Below are 6,000 nucleotides of genomic sequence, written 5' to 3' on the forward strand. Positions count from 1 at the left end.
AGCATTTCTTTTCATAACATGTTTAAATAAATTACTCCAATAGGTTTAATAGACTTTTTCTTTACAAAATCTTGAAAATGACTATATTTATTTAAATAGATTTTTTCAAAACACCTTAACAATACTTTAATAACAAAAAAGTCAAACCAGATTTGATTCAATGAAGTTAGGTAAGAGATGTCTGTTCTATTATCAATACACAACAAGAATGGACAATGCTTGCAATAAATACAATGAGCTTTAGTTGTTGGTCTTTTCAAACTCACTTTAAACTAAGTTGAAAGTACTTTACGAAATCACCACTGACATAAACATGTTTGTTACTCTCAAATATATATGTTAATTGGTTGACATGTTTGGATTATACATTACTTGGTAAATTTTTTTGTTTTATGTTGTTGCTTTCCTGTATTTTAAAACTACACAAAAATTATATTAGAATTTTTAATATATTTTTAAACAATTAAAGTAATACATTTTGAAGATATTAAAAGAATAACATGTTGAAAATATTAGAAAGGTAACACATATAACAAGCGCAACAAAAATAAAAAAATAATTTTTTTTATATAAATAATATATAAAACAATGAAATATATAAAATAAATAAAAGAGAAATTAGCATACACAAATTTTTAATGAGAAAATTCTTAATATGAAAGAAAAGTACGTGGAACCTAGTTTAATAAAATATTTTAATAATAATAATTAATGAATACATTAAAAATTATCTTGAAACTTTCAAAAACCAATAAAAAATAATTATTTTCCTAACAAAGTACATAACAACACTAAAAAATCTGAATAGATATTTCACTATTGTGTAACTTTTTCTCTTTTCTCTCTATAGACCCTCACTACTTTTCATTATGTGTTTTCCACTTTGTTTTCCTTCTAAAATCTTATGTAAAATAGTATATAATTTTTAAATTACATGATAGACTAAATTTTTTTAAAGAAAAATACCTTACTTTTATATTTAAATTTGTGTCAATAAATTGGTGACACATACCAACACAAACAAACTAACATAAAACTCAAATTCGTATATTCAATACTAATCAATTTTATCAGAAGAGCTAAATATAACAGGAGGAAGAGGATACAATTAAAAAATAAGCTTGGTTAAAAGAAGTTTCATTAATCAAACATTCACTATGTTTATTTTATTTCTTTTTACTCCTCTAATTTTTTAATTTCTATTGAAACCCAAAAGGGACATGAATAATAAAAGGACCATGTGAACAAAATAATCCGTTGACTTTGTGTTTGTGTATAAATGTTAGCATAAACTTTTGTCAACCTTTTGGTTTCTTTTCTATTTTTTTCCCAGCTAGAATATGTGATTAATATCATTTCTTTCACATCTGTTTGTATGTATGTATCATATATGCGGTCTCAACCGGGATCGGCACACCAGGCCGAAAAATAAATGGGTTTTGAGAAAAGATTTAGAAATCGCTAAAAACTATAAAATAAGACCATAGTCTATGAAAAAGAGATTTTTAGGTTCGGAAATCGGTTACGTGTAAGTAGGTATTAGCATCCTATCACATCTGCCAAAAAACAATACTTTTAATTAAATGTGTAAAGTTAACCGTGGTATTCCAAAATATTTAATTTTCCCTACAGAAAATTATATAAAGAAACTAACAAGAAACCAAAAAATATTTTTTGTTTTATAAACTCGACAAAGATTGACCTTACTCCTACGTACATCCATTTATGATGGGAATCGCGTAGTTTTTTATGTAGAAAAAGATTTGTGAGTTTGTTTAAAAATTATTATAGATTGATTTAGATTTTTGAAAAGCGACAAAAATTTGGTTTAAATGGATTGACATTTTTTTTTTAGTTTTAAAGATCTTGTATTTTTTATTTAGGAATGGTGGGAAAAAGAAAGAAACCGGTCCATAGGCCGACACATACTTATATAAGAATTGTAATTTTAAAAAAATATTATTTGTGTCTAGGAAAAAAAAAGAGAAAAAAAACTTTAAAGTATAATAAAAAGAGAGACGTACCTTTTTAGCTTTCAGTACTTTCTATTTCTTGTCTAGAGATTGCCGTTGACATAACCCTTATATGTGAGAACCTATTTTTCCGTATACTCTCTTTCTCTCCTTTTTTTTTTTCACTCACTGTATTATTGTCATGACAATCTTGCCTTAATTGTGAATTAAATGATGAAACAAAATAGGGAAATAAATGGTCTTAGTTGCAAAAAAACAAATTAAATAATATTCAAAACATTGATTATCATTATTGTCAGACAATTTGTCCATTTTAAAAATCATATTTTCCTCTTTAAAACAACTGGCGTAGCAAATTATATTAATATATCATTTTAATTATTGTTTATAATTATTAGCATAATATTAATTCAAATTATTAGCATATTAAACTAACATTTGTGTCAGATATTAAAGTTATTATTTTATTCTTTTTACCCACCATTAATTATTATTCTCTTATTCTCTTATTTTTATTTTATTTATTCATACCTATCAATTTGACTGAATGGGATGCACGTCTATTTTCAATCCCTTTCTGTAGAATCTATGTTTCCAATCCAAGGGCTTAATGTTTAAATGCAGGCCATTGATAGCTTTGTATTTGCAAGACGGGCTTAGATAAGTATATTGCTTCCTGCACCTATCATTAATGAAAATTTCAATATTAGCCTTAGATAAACATAATTGTGGGCTCTAATATCCGTTATGGAATCTTTATTTTTTTCCTTTGAGGCCCAATTTATAGGTAATTATTTTCCTTTTCATTTTTTTTTCAAACATTTCATGGCGAATTATTTTTATAGCCAGTTGTGTTGAGGCCGCCATTTCATTTGAATCAAATGTCAACACAGTTTGGATTCATCATCCATACCATAGCTGTCATCACAACCCTTCACTCCTTTAATTCTAAGTTTCATATTATTGTATCCATCAATAAAATTACTAATACATTTATTCTAGATTATGATTCAAGAAAGGTATTATATATTAACCGTATTTATTGATTTAAATATATTATAATGTTTGTCTCCGTTTCAAAAGTTTGTGTTGCACGCAAACCAAATTAAAAAATGCGAATGAATATGAGATTGCTTAAGCTGTAGTTAGTTTTGATAATCACTCAATGTAGGAATTGGTTATGATTAGACATGAAACGAAGCATAGTTGGAATTTGTATGATTTGATTATGGTGTAAGAAAGAGGCTTAGGTGTCGCTTTCGAAATGGGTTGCGTCTTTTTCTCAGTCTTCTTCATGCTTTCAAGACTCTCACGTCTTCGAATAAAACAAGTATTGGACTTAAAAAACAAAACTCCAATAGATGGTTGTTATGACAAAGACTAACCATGCATAGAAAAATGTTATAAATAAGGTTTGTATATAGTAACCTGTAAATTAATTAGTGTGGTCCTTAATTGGTTGCTAACTAATCATGTCAAATATTAAATCGTCACATGCAAGTGCTCTAAGTATACCTATTATCATCGATTGGATGTTTGAAGAGATACTTACATTTATTTGGTTTTCCTAATATGTTAAATTTGAGTTTTATGAATATTAAAAATTTTCGTTGAGTACGAATATTTTGTATCACTCGTAAGAAGGAAAGTCATAAAAAACGGGATATAATGTGTGGTTGCAAATACCATTGGATTAAACTATATACTAATTGAATATGTAGAAGTTAGTTTTCATAATTGACACAGTATTAAAAAAAAAAATTATGTATTAAAAATGTCATTTCTATATTTGTACGTTTTAACTCAAAATGGTGGGTTTTAGATGTTTAGCCAACCAACATAAATAAAAATAAAAAGAAAAAGATCACTAAGGCAGAAAAGTTTTTTTTATAGTATGTTTTTATACCAATAATAATTTATTCGGTATAAAAAATGGACAACAATTTAGTAAATATAAAAAAATATATCAATTAAACAAAGAATCAGTTTAAAAAGGATATAATAGTAAAACTATAATAAATTATAAAACTTTTCTATACGTTTAAACTTAGAATCAATATAAAAAGAATATAAAAAGTGATACAGCGACAAAATTGTAATAAATTATAAAACTTATTTTATATCAATTAGACTTAAAATCGGGCTGTGACACTTTTTATAATATGAGATAAGACTTTAATAAATTTAAGTTTCATTTTAATAAAAATGTGTTTTCTTCCCATTCGGCGTCAGTTTTTCTTTGTTCTTACCATATCTCACCGTACAATGCTTTATATATGTAAAGATTTGGATAATAAGACCACTCATTCTATTTGCAATTTTATACCATTTCAAGAATGAAATTATATTTGTTTCTGTGTAATTAAAATTCTCTAAATTAAAATGTCCTTCTTAACCATACAAGCAAGGATCCACGTATTGAATAGCAAATAAAAATATCAAATCAAACAATTCTAAGTTTAAACTTGATTTGATATCAGTACCAGATCTATTAGACTTTATAATTATTTTTAATTTATGAAAAAAAAGATATTTCCTTGCTTTTCAAAGTTCTTAAGAAGTCATTAGAATACAGTATTAGAAAAGCAAACATTAAATGCTTTAACGGTTTATTGGATTAATTTCACCTTCTATGATAGTTTGGCACTGAGAGTAATCTTTCTTATAGTTATGAATTAGTCAGATCAATAAATGAGTCAAAATTAAATAATTTAATTTAAAAATATTGATTCGATAATGTTCTACTTTATTCAAGTCATTTAAGTCTTACTGTATATATAGACCGTTGAAACGTAAGTATAATGTGGAGGTCCACCTTATTTAAATGGATAAATTGAAGTTTTTAAAATAGACCAGACTCACGTAACAGGATAAGACATGGGTGACTCTTTAATACCCTATATTAAGAAGGATTTCAAAACCACATACACTTTTAAAAGATTATATTATGCATAATTATCTAAATTGATTCTTGAAAAATTAGTGCACTTTAGTAACCCGTATTTGAATTTTGTTTTGATGAAATTAGATTCTTGAAAAATTTATCATTTTGTATTTAAGCTATTTCTTTATTTGGAATTAAATGTATGTATTTCTATTTTATTTTATATAAGTAAACATCATAAAAGTTTTAAATTTTTTTATGACAAATAAAAATGTCTAAAATCTACATTTTTCAAATAAAAATAAGGAGATTTCCCTCCTCATTGCAAGCAATTTTTATTTAAAATGCATCTCAAACTTTAGACATCAACATATATTACTCAAGGATTATACTAACAAATATATACTAAAAGAAGTTACTACAATAAAATTTGGGTCTAAATTATTTTTAGCTAATTTTAATAATTTTTATAACATACAATAAATAGTAAAATCACAAAAAATTATAGTAAATAGTTAGTTTTCTAATATGTAAGTAATTTGTAAAAACAAAAATTACACCAACGTCCAAATTTAGTGGAAACATTGCGTTCATTTGAATTCTTAAAATTTAGAATTTATGATTTAAACAATTTTACGTTATGGTTTGAATTCTGACTTAAACGAGTTATACTTATTTATAAAAATATTTTTGACATTTTTTTCTGTCTTTTTTATCTGATTATGACGTAAATTACATATGCTAGATTATTTGCATGTGAGCATTAATTTGTTTTTGTTGTTATTAAATTTAAAATAATAAGTTAAACGTGAGAATACTATTTATTATCAAAATCTTGTAGTGACTTTGTCGTTTGTTTTTTTTTATCAATCTTCATTGTTCATGTATTTATATTGATGAAACCAAACTAAAAACATCAATAAAAGCTTAGTATAAGTGATTCTCATACAAATAAAGAGCAATGGATCATGTGAGATATGCTTGGGGGAGTTTTACTTTTAGTAGTTAGTTCACGTAATTGTGTTGAAAAATCCCTAATGGAAGAAATACATGAAAGAGATAGAGATGCAATGATATTCAAATATTATAGTATAAACATTTTTTTGTTATTCATATTTAAAACGTAAGACATGGTGTCGTATG

This window comes from Vigna umbellata, chromosome 5 (assembly GCF_029865625.1).
Source record: "Vigna umbellata cultivar VRB3 chromosome 5, Vumbellata_1.0, whole genome shotgun sequence".
In the NCBI taxonomy this organism is placed as follows: Eukaryota; Viridiplantae; Streptophyta; class Magnoliopsida; order Fabales; family Fabaceae; genus Vigna; species Vigna umbellata.